The 12,200-nt window shown below is 38.9% G+C and overlaps 1 pseudogene; it reads left to right on the forward strand.

Annotated features, from left to right (window-relative positions):
• The first annotated feature begins 10,096 nt into the window (after positions 1-10,096).
• LOC148554210 (uncharacterized) lies at positions 10,097-11,800 on the forward strand (annotated as a pseudogene).
• Positions 11,801-12,200: the final 400 nt, after the last annotated feature.

Genomic DNA, 12,200 nt, shown 5'->3' on the forward strand with positions numbered 1-12,200 from the left:
GCACAAGAAACTTAACCTGAGTCACAGCTCGTTCAAAGCCTTCAGCAAAGGCATCAAGAATATCTCCTTCTTTATTGCTTTTGAACTCCTTCATTTGTAAGGTCAGCTCGATAACTCGCTTGTTTATATCTTCCAGGTCATTATCTTTCTTTTTTAGTAACTCAGCAACCTTCTTGCGACTTTCCTTCTCAACTTTCAGCTCATTTTCTACCTCAGAAAACTTTTTCTTTAATTCAGTCAGGGCTAGTTCCTTTGAACTCAATTGTTCTTTCAAAATAGCACCCCCTGCAGTCTTGAGTACAACTTTCTTGTGTTTTTTCTCCTAACTGCGGCCGATACAGGCCAAACGAAACCCCAGCACCTATAATCATAGGCTTAGAATTAGAATAACTATAATCTTTCATATAAAGACACATAATTATTATAAACCTGACCTGAAGAAATTGATCAACTTTTATATCCCCAGCTTCTTCCACCCGGGTTATATTTGAAAAACTTTGAACAACCTCGTCTGCAACGACGTTAAAAGGAAACCCCCGATCCCAAACCGATGATCCATCCCCGTCGTTTTCAAAAACATGAAGCTTGTCTTGTTTTACTATAAAGCTCGATAAATCTTCGAGCTGCACCACTCCATCTTTGCGCTCTTCATCGTTGATAACAATCATGTCGGCCTTTCTCTTCTTAAAAACAATCCCTTTCTTCTTGGGTGGGGGCTGGTTGACTTCACCCCCAGCGTCCATCTTTTCTGGGTTTGAGGAAGAACCTTCAAAGTTCTTTGATTTAAACCGAGCTCTTAAGGTAGAGGCAGACACTCCAGGAAATTTTTCAGCTGTAAAATAAAGCATATAATAATATCAGTAAAGCAAATATTCAAATATAGGCAAATATGAAAAAATCCTGATCATCTCACCAAAATACTCCATCACAGATGACTTATTCTCTTCCCATGGAAGCAATTCAGACACAGATATCATACCTCCCTTATCTACCATTTCAATTAGAAAAGATATGATACACTCATTTCGACTAGTTATCAGTTCAGGGCCTAATATATGTTGCGGTTGGCAACACCAATACAATGGGAATTTTTACCCCAAATGCTCATCTAGATAAAATGGAAAATCTTTGTCCACTGACTTCACCTTCAAGAACATTTCTTTGAAATATTTGAAAGAAGATTTATATAATTTAAAAACAGAAAAGCCAGGAGTACTATTTAAGTTAACCCACAACCCCTTCTACACCCCTTTGGCTTGGAACAGTGAAAAGAAAAGCTCCAGCTCCAGTTCAATTTCAACAAATTGCATCAAAACCTGGAAGCACTTTATAAATGCCCACCTGTTAGGATGAACTTGTGACGGCGCGTAGTTCATTTGTTTGAGAATGTCGCATTCAAATTGGGTAAATAGGAGTTGAACGCGTAATTCTTCCAGTACACAACTGTACATAAAAAAAAGCTTTTAAAGTCCCTTTTCCTATGAAAAACAAGATCAGAATGGTTGCATGGCAGCAATTCCAACCGAAATTCTGGTTTCACTATCCTAGATAACTTAACTTCATTCACACTATCTTTATCAAAAAACAGGGAAGCTCGTATTTTGATGTCATCATCAACCCAATCGTAAGACTCATTGTCTTTAACCTTGGGCAACAATTTTCCTTTCTTCTCACTCATTTTTTGATAAAACCAGAAAAAAGCTTGCGAAAAGAAATAGAATGGGAGGAAGAATGTCACTAACCTCTGGTACTCATTGTGTTTAAAAGCTTCTGGATAGGCACGGCAAGTCTATTGCAGGAAACAAAGAGTTAACCCCCCAACCATTCATTTACTTAACTCTTTGAATCTATAATAAAAATCTATACCATTAAATGAAACCCACTTTCAACGGTTATAAACAAACCTTGGAACTTGTACCCACCTAGGGAAAATAATAAATAAAGTTATACATATCTTGAACACTGGGAAGCATTATAGTTACATGCCCAAGCCTTTCCAGTTACTTCTAAGTAACTTTAAATGAGATACGCTGACCTGGGGGCACCATGTACCGAGCTATAACTCGTTAATTATAAAAGCTCAACCTATCTCTTTAAAGCCAGGTCAAGCTTGGGGGCTGTGATATGACCAGTAAACATCGGTTACAAGTTATAGCTCGGTAACGTCTAATTCCTAGTCATAACCGTCGTATTCATAATAGCCATAAACAACCTTCAATCGATAACGTCGGATACACAATTAATCCTCTCTCTGGGCGTTACACCCCAAGGGAAATGGCCGACCTTGTCCACTAGAGTATAAAACGGACGAGAAAACTATAGAAGGTATGCAACTTCTCCTAAAGAAATAACTCTCATCTATTTTACACTAACTTGAGCGTCGGAGTGCCTTTGCAGGTATCCACCTCCACTGTTCCTCTGCTTGCCGACATATATCGCGTTCCAGCTGAGGAGTCTACCGATCTTCACCAGAAGACGAGCTATACTTTGGATTAATCAGGCAAGAACAAGTATATATATGAATATTATATATATAATAAAGTTATAAAAATAGATGATTATAATTAAAGTTTTTTATATTTAAATTAAAGTAAAATTCAAACTAACAATGCAATCTTGTATTAAGAGATCATATAATAAACTATCACTAAAATTAGCTACTATCGTGATTTTAATATATAATAATCTAGCATAACCTTTTTAATATATAATAATCTATAATATATTAATATTACACAACACCGTAACTACAACATTACAATGCTTTGTACAAGAATTTAAAGAAATAAAAGACAGAAAAGGTCAATCTTGTACTAGATTTCGCTGGTATGAGTTGTGAGATGGGTTAAGAATTTGTTAATTTTGGGATTCTTGGGACGACAGAGAATGATACTTGTAAAGATATTTTGACGCTCAAATAAGAAAGGATATAAAAGATATAAGTTAGGATTAAGAATGTGTAACGTACATAAGGGAGTCATTGACTCCTTTTATATAGTTTAAAGTTGTTGTATTATCTCATCTTATTGGCTAAGATAAAGAAAGTGTTTAAATTTGAATATTGGTTAGGGATTTATGGTTAGCGGGCCGATTTGAGCCACGGTGGTGGCCTGAGCCCAAATAATCGGATCGTAACTGCTTCGATGGGGGATATCCAAAGACCGAATCCGAAACAGCTATCCCTGGAACAAGATACTGAGCGTTGCTCGGTCTCATCGCTTGGAAAGAGTTTGCTTTGCTATGTGGTTTGGAAGTCCAGGTAGCCATGAGCCTGGCATGGGCGGTGGAGTATCGTCTAGGTTCTATTGTTAAGATTGAGAAACAGGGCCGTGCATTCAACCATTTTAGGGACCGCTTGTTACGTCCGGAAGTTTTTCCTGTGTCACCGAAAATGGGTTGATGAGGTTTTGTGATTTTTGGCCAAGATCAGGGGGTCCGCACGTGTTCAAGTTGCTGGGCTATCGCGTTTCTTCTAAAGGGGTTTCATCTACTGCATTTTCTAAGGCGTCATAATGACGCTTAGTGGGAGGAGAGAGGTTTCGTTGTTTTTTTCCTTTTGCCTCCGCCCTTTCGTGTTTTCTTTTTGAAACGTTAGGAGGGGGTTTATTTATTCTCATTGTAACTGTTTCTTCTCCTTCTTTGCTCTTTTACTTTCTTATAAATGCTTTCTGCATAGTTTTCTAGTGTTATACTCTGTTTGGGTTTGCTAAACGTTCGGTGGGCTTGTAGTGCTGTGTCTCCCTACACGTTATTGCTTCATTTCTATCGCTTTCTCTCTAAGAACCAGGTTGGTATTTTTTGTTACTCTGATTGTTTATTTTGCTTCTGCATTTTCTTTTTGTTTATTGTTTCTGCATTTTTGCATGCTCCTACATTTAATGATGGGGAAATATTGATGGGGATATTGCGTTTGGTGTAGTTTTAAGGGTTTTAGAGGTTTTGTTTTGATTGTGGTTTTAGTATAAGTAGGAATTCCCTGTATGTTTGCGTTTCTGAGTAGTGAGCTGACAGTGGTGGACCTATTTGGATATAGGTATGATGCAGTTCAGGGGACCCAGGACCTATCTTCTCGACAGGGGGTATGTTGAACCGTTACCATTGGGTAACATCCGACATGTCGGGCACGTCTTCTCGATTGGATGAGGGGGACCTCCAAAGGCTCCGGGTTGAAGGGGCTGTGTTGGGAGGTCGTGAAGAGGCAGGGTGGTATGATTTGGTACTCGCCGATGAGAACGAGAGGTTTTGCTACCTTAATTTGCATTCCTCTCGTGTCCCAGACTGGATTTGGGTGCACAAACCCTTATTTACCAAGTTAGGGTTCGGTTGCCTTTTTCTGAATTCTAGATGGCTTTCTTAAACCGGGTTTTCGCACTGCCATCTTAGCTGCATCCAAATAGCTGGGCAACTATTTGGACCTTTGAGTTGGTCTGCGATTTTTTGAAGATACCGGCCTGGATCGAGGTCTTCTTATTTTTCTTCTTATGCACCATTCCGCACAAGGAGGAAAAATACCGGAAGGGGTACATCTCCTTCCGAGCCCAGACGAACAGCCGACTCTTTGACTTGTTTGAAGATTTATTTCATTGCTTCAAGGCGGAGTAATTCTAGGTTTGTCCCATCAAATGCTGTCATCTTTTTTGGCTTTCGCCGGTGGGGGAGTGCTGGATTTGCCCGTATTGGAATTTCAGGGCTGGGGCTTTTTATATGACAAGGGTGACCTATGAGGGGTTGTCTCCCAAAAATAAGAAAATTGCCGATGTTTTTGTCGGTGCTGTTTGGGGATCGGCTTCTGAATCTTTGCGACGTGATGGGGGATCCTGAGGCGAGTAGGTCTTATGTTGGTAGGTCCTTTTGTTTGTTGAGTTTGCTTGTTTATCTGTTTCCGATCTCGTAACTTATGATTTTGTTCTTTTTTTCTTTTCTTGTAGTTGGGAAGGCTGACAGGCTGACAACTTTGCAGTGCTTGAAGGTGGCCTTTATTCAAGAGCCAAAAGGAGGGGTGGAAGGACCATCTCAATCGATGCCTCCGGTAGCTTCCATCCCTAGTTCCCAGAACATCTCGCAAGAGATCATTCAAAAGGGGGTTGTTGGGGATGACGATCTTCAGAAGATCTTAATTCTTGAGCCTGACAAGAAGCGCAAGAGGCTTGAAGGGGGTAATCATGAGGGTGTTAGCACTGGAGTGGTTACTCCTTGTATAATGAACATGTCTTTTAATGTTCCCAGTTTTATTGACCGTCATCTTCTGCCCGGTATTACTGAGTTTTTCAAGGATTGTGATCTCTCAGGTCAAGCCAAGTCGGTTTACCGTGCTCTTCTCCGATCTGCTGCTATTATCTAGAAAGCTGAGCTTGCATTTTTGCAAACTCTTCATCTAGATGGAAAGCTTCGGCAGGCTTAGGTAGATCTGGGCATTTTGAAGGGGCAGTTGGAGGCGGCTGAGTTGACCAGGGCAAAGGCGGCCAAGGATGCCGAGGATGCGGGTGCTAAGATTGATGAGAGAACTTTTGCGTGGTCTTGAAATTTGCGGATAAATCCTCGTTGCAAGTATAGTTTCTAAACCTTCAAAAGTCCTTTCATACAAATATTTTGGTTGTCACAAGTAACAAACCCCTTTAAAATTGATAACCGAGTATTTAAACCTCGGGTCGTCTTCTCAAGGAATTGCAGGGAGGTATGTTCTTATTATTGGTTATGAGTTTGTAAATTGGGGAAATTTGGAGTTTGGGCAATGGGCACAGGTATATTTTCAAAGTAATAAAAATAAATAAATAACTGAAAAATAAACTTTTGGCAAGGTATGAGAAATTGGAAGTCCAGACTTAGTTATCCTTATCAACAATAATGAAAGTTGAATCTTAATTCCACTTAGTTAACCTTTGCTATAACAAGGGAAGGTCAAGTGACTAATTAGTTAGATCTTTGAATCCTAGTTAATTCCTAAGAAAAGATTGGGATTATTGAAGATCAATTCAATTAGCAAGGATAACAATTATCAATTATGCTGTTGAATTGGATAACTCCTAAGTTACTGATTTCTTAACCAAGACCAAAAGGGAAAATATCTAAATTAAATTAAAAGCATTCATGTAAATAAAGCAATCAAACTACGTCTAAATATAAATTCAAGTCATAACATGGAAAGGTTCACAAGCCAATTGGGCAACATAAATCAAATACAAATAAAAGTATTAGAGTATCTGAAAGTAAAAGAGAAATATAAAGTAAAAGGAATATTGAACCTGGGATTGAGAGTCACTCCTAAAACTAAGAGAAGTCCTAAATCCTAATCCTAAGAGAGAGGAGAGAACCTCTCTCTCTAAAAACTACATCTACTCCTAAAATTGTGAATGTGAAAGCTTGTTTATGAATGGATGTATTCCCCCACTTTATAGCTTCTAATCTGTGTTTTCTGGGCCGCAAACTGGGTCAGAAACAGCCCAGAAATCGCTGGAGAAGAATTCAAACACGCTGATTTCCGTCACTGCGACGCGGCCGCATGGATCACGTGGTCGCATCGCCTAGCGTCAGAAAAACTATAGCATATTATATATCAAATCGAAGCCCCGGACGTTAGCTTTCCAATGCAACTGGAACCGCGTCATTTGGACCTCTGTAGCTAAAGTTATAGCCGTTTGAGTGCGAAGAGGTCAGGCTGGACAGCTTAGCAATTTCTCCAACTTCTTGTATTCCTTCCACTTTTGCATGCTTCCTTTCCATCCTCCAAGCCATTCCTGCCTTATAATATCTAAAAATACTTAACACACATATCAAGGCATCTAATGGTAATAAGAGAGGATTAATAATAAGCAAATATAAGATCAAAGAAGCATATTTTCAATCAAAACACATAATTAGGAAGGAAATATAAAACCATGCAAATAGTATGAATAAGTGGGTAAAGAGTTAATAAAAACTACTCAATTGAGTACAAGATAAACCATAAAATAGTGGTTTATCAAAGATCCTGAGGTTGTCAGAGCGGGAAACCAAGCTGTCAATTCAGGTGGCTAGGGACCAGAAGCTGGCTCTTGACGCCGAGAATGCTGTTGTTGGTACTATTTTTGAGGTGGAGGTAGCGAAGGCTGAGGTGGAAAGCTTGAAGAAATGGAATTCTAGTTTTCTAGCCAGGTTTTGAAGGCTCAAGTCCAGTTTTTGGCTCCGGATGTGGGCATGTTCGTGATGGGAGCTTTTCGAACCGTGAAGGATGGCCAGATCGCAGACTTGGAGTAGTTTGTTTATGTTTTCTATTTTATTTGATAAGTTTGTAAGCCGTCTATTCGGCATTATACTTTACTTTTGTGCAACAATTTTCTTTTATTTGATAAGTTTGTAGACTATTTTCTCCGCTCTTTAAACTGCTTTGGGTGCCCTGTTTTGCTTGTGTATGAATAGTGGGACGTTTTAAATACTTATGTTTATTTTATGGATAGATGTTTGTTTATTTTGTTCGTTCCGTTGGTTTGATGAGAATGCGAGGAAATGTCTTTAAAAAGGAAATGTTTAAATGACTTTTCTTAAGGATCGGGTCTCATTAAAACGTCACGTCGTGGGTAGGGAAGAGTGCCTGAGAAAATGTTAGACAAAACAAAGATAATGATAAACGAGAAATGAAAAATAAAGAAAGATAACAGAATAACAAAATGACCTTAATCTTGCTAAAGGTATTAGGTTGGCGGGATGTCTTTATGTGTAGTAGTGTCGTATGTTTGCTGCGTCCATGACCTCGGTAACTCAGTCCCGTTGAGTCATTTGAGTTTGTAGGATCCTTTTTCAATAATGGACTTGAATCGGCAGGGGACCTCCTAATTGGGTGTAAGCTTTCATTCTCCCGGGGTGGGGGGACTGATGTCGTTGCAAAAGGCCGATTTGCCATTATCATACTAAGTTGGTGGGAGCTGCATGGTGAAGGTTGGCATGGACTTGGCATTTCCTGTAGCTTTTGACCAATTGGAAGAAATCTCTGGCGATGGTGGGCCAGAAGTACCCGGCACGGATAACCTTTTAGGCTAGGGTTTTTTCCCCAACATGGTGGCCATAGCATCCTTCGTGAATATCACAAAGTATGTAATTCGTGTCGCCAGGTTCTATACATTTGAAGAGGGATTGGGATAGTCCCTGTTTGTACCGTTACTGATAAACCACTATTTTATGGTTTATCTTGTGCTCAATTGAGTAGATTTTATCAATCTTTCATACACTTATTCATATGATTTGCATGAGTTTACGTTTTCCTTCCTGATTTTGTGATATGATTGAAAACATGCTTCTTTGGTCTTAATTTTGATATGTTTAACCTTCTCTTATTACCATTCGATGCCTTGATATGTGTGTTAAGTGTTTTCAGAGATTACAGGACAGGAATGGCTTAGAGGATGGAAAGGAAGCATGCAAAAGTGGAAGGAATACAAGAAGTTGAAGGAACTGCAAAGCTGTCAGCCTGACCCTCTCGCACTAAAACGACCATAACTTGAGCTACAAGGGTCCAAATGACGCGGTTCTAGTTGTGTTGGAAAGCTAACATCTGGGGCTTCGCAATGATATATAATTTGTCATAGCTGCTTCAAAGTCAGGCTACGCGAACGCGTGGATCACGCGGACGCGTGACCTGGCAGAAACGCAATCCACGCAAACGCGTGGACGACGCTTCCGCGTCACTTTCCCGCGACCTGTACGTACCAGAATACACTGGGGGCAATTTCTGGGCTGTTTTTGACCCAGTTTTCGGCCCAGAAAATACAGATTAGAGGCTATAAAGTAAGGGAATGCATCCATTCATGAGGGAGGTCTTCAACAATTCACTTTTCATAATTTAGATGTAGTTTTTAGAGAGAGAGGTTCTCTCCTCTCTCTTAGGTTTTAGGATTAGGATTCCTCTTAAAGGATTTAGGATTTTTTATTATTTCAACTTACAATTTCTTCTGAGCTCCAGGTTCAATGTTCCTTTTACTTATTTTCTCAATTTAGTTTATGAACTCTTTATGTTCAGATTGATTTTCTATTTAATATAATTTGAGGTATTTCAGAATTATGATTGCTTTCCTTTATTTATATAAATAATTTGAATTTTTCTCTTTTGGTTTTGGTTGATTAATTGGTAACTCTTGAGTTGTCAAACTCATCGTGATTGATAATTGCTATCTTTGCTGATTGATTTAAATTCCTATAACTCTAGTCTTTCCTTAGGAGTTGACTAGGACTTTAGGTGTTAAATTGATTTATCCACTTGACTTACCTTCATAGTTAGAGGTTGACTGAGTGGGAGCAAAATATAATTCTCATCACCATTGATAAGGATAACTAGGATAGGACTTCTAGTTTTCATACATTGCCAAGAGTTTTCTTAGCTATTGATTTATTAATTCCTGCAATTTATTTCCCTTGTTCAAACCTTTTAAAAAAATCCAAAATTCTACCTTTTCCGTAACTAATAATAAGAACACCTCCCTGCAATTTCTTGAGAAGACGACCCGAGGTTTGAATACTCGGTTATCAATTTTATTGGGTTTGTTACTTGTGACAACCAAACGTTTGTACGAAAGGGATTCCTTGCCGGTTTAGAAGCTATACTTGCAACGAGGGTTTATTTGTGAAAATTCTAGATCGTGCGAGAGTTTCGTTCGTCAAAATGGCGCCGTTGCCGGGGAATTGCAAACGTGTGCCTTATTATTGGTTATTGTAAATATTTAATTTTTGCTTGTTTATTTGTTTTTATTTTTGTTTTTATTTTTGATTTTTCGTAAATTAAGAGGTTATTGCTCTTTATTTTAATTGATTTTTTTTTTGAAAATCACAAAAAAAAAATTTATATCCTTTTCAAAATCTTATCTTATCTTATTTCAAAAATCAAATTTCAAATTTCAATATTTAAATTCAAAAATTCAAAATCCAAATTTAAAATTTTAAATTTAAAATTTTAAAAATCAAACATTTTTAAAATTTAAATCTTTTTCAAATCTTTATCTTATATTGTTGACTTTTTCAAAATTCAAATTTCAAATTTTAAAATTCAAAATTTAATTTTTAAATTCAAAATTTAAATTTCAATAACCTTTTATTTTAAATTTGTTTTTATTTTTAATTTTTATTAGCTACTATGAATTCTCACCCCTTTGGCTATGAGTTTGGTTACAATCATGTTACAGGAAGAGGAGATTACAATGAAAGCTTGGGTCATAGATGGGACAATCAAAGATGGGAGGAGCCACAAGGATTTGTTCAACCCTCTTGGCGACAACCACCTCCAAGGCACTATCAACAACCATTCTATGATGCGCACCAAGACAATGGTTATGGTGGACCTCTTCGTGATAATCAACACCCACCACAAAATACCTATGAACCTCCTCCTCCACGTAATTTTGAACCACCATACTCACAAGTCCATTACCACCAAACACCACCATATGACCCTAACCTATATCCACCACACCAACCACCATATGAACCACACCCAGAACCACCACCTCAATATTCACCATCTCCATATCCTTATCAAGAAGAACCACCTTCCTATTATGAACCCTTTCTCCAAAATAATGAACCCTCCTATCCACCCCAAACCTCGATGGAGAAAGCACTTACCGATCTAAACTCTGCTATACAAGCTCTCGTCGCCCGAATTGGACCACCGAATACCTTCAACAATCAACCCTCAAGCTCTAGTGCACTTCCTTTTCAATCCCATAATGATCTTTCTATCCCATCATCACCCTCCCTGGAAGAGCACCCACATCCATCAATCCAAGAGCAACATGATCCCAATGATGCTATTGATACTGAACAAGAGAGAAAGGATCATCTTTGCAAATCCATACTTCATAAGGAGCTAGAGGAGGCACTAAGGGTGAAGGTAGAAGTGACCTTTGCAGATGAAGGAGTAGTTGAAGGGAGTTGTCATAGAAAAGAAATCATCAAGGAGGAGTACGATTTTATACTTAAACAACTGGACAAAGCAGCAATTATTGAAAAGGAAAAAGTGGTTGCAGACTTAGGAGATGCTGAACCTTCATGGAAAAGTCAGGTTATAGAACCTCCTTCCAAGGCGATTGAAATTGATGCTGAGGAGGGTGTACAACCTCCAAGGCATATCATAGTTGAAGGCTTGGAAGAGGTTGGTCAAGAGATGGAGATTAAAGAAGAAGAAGCATAGCCTCCCATGCCCTTGGTGGGCAATGAAGAAGAGATTGAATTGGAAGAAAGCTACCAAGAGGAAGAGGTTGATATTGAAGAAACTTGCAAAGAGGTGGAAGTTGTCAAAGAAGAGCACAAGGGAGTGGAGCTTGCAAGTTCGTTAGAAATACCTCCCCCTAAGTTGCCATCATCCTTCACAATATTCAAGTGGGTTAAATTCATATCCCTTAGCTTTCTAATTCCACTTGAATATGGGCTACTGGAGACGGATGGTCAACCTAGAGCTCTTTGTGGCATTAAGAGTAAGAGGAAGATGGTTAGTGGTTGGAGTTGTCAAGCAAGGTTCAACATGGTTGTGTGCTCAAAGTTTAAATGCAAGGGTTGGTGTAAAGCTCAACTGAATGGGTCTAGGAAGTTGTTTGGCCGCTTTAGTGAGAATTCAGATTGCTTGCTACCCGGATGGAATCATAATGATCAACAAGAAGACGGGTGCAAAAGCAAGGTTTGGGACCCCGGAATTCAGTCTAGAAATCAACACTCTTGGGGCCTTGTCACTTGCTTTAACCTGCTTGAAGGCTTTCTGCGCCTAGTTTGGGATCCTGGAGGCCATTGGAATTCCAAACATTGGTGGAGATTTTTGGATGAATACAAGCACAAGCCACCATAACAGGGAGCTCACCAAATGTCCAACTTAAGGACTTTAACTAAAAGTGCTAGGTGGGAGACAACCCACCATGGTATGATCGTTCCTTTTTTTCAACTATAATTTTATTTAGTTTTGTTTGTTTTTGAATTTTATTTTATTTCATTGAACCTGGAATTATTCATAACATCTGCATACTGCATTCTGCATTTTGTATTTAATAAAAAAATAAAATAAAATAAAATACAATAAAATTTGCACATGACGCGTAAGCGTCGCTGACGCGTCCGCGTCACAAGTGCATTAGAAAGAAAAGAAAAGTGAACAGAGAGTCACGCGAGAGCGTGGCTGGAGGTGTGCCTTAGGCGCAAATATGCCCATGCGACCGCATCGCCGACGCGGTCGCGTCATTTGGAAAATAAGC

The sequence above is a fragment of the Arachis ipaensis genome, chromosome B7, assembly GCF_059453495.1.
Source record: "Arachis ipaensis isolate K30076 ecotype BB chromosome B7, ASM5945349v1, whole genome shotgun sequence".
Classification (NCBI taxonomy): domain Eukaryota; kingdom Viridiplantae; phylum Streptophyta; class Magnoliopsida; order Fabales; family Fabaceae; genus Arachis; species Arachis ipaensis.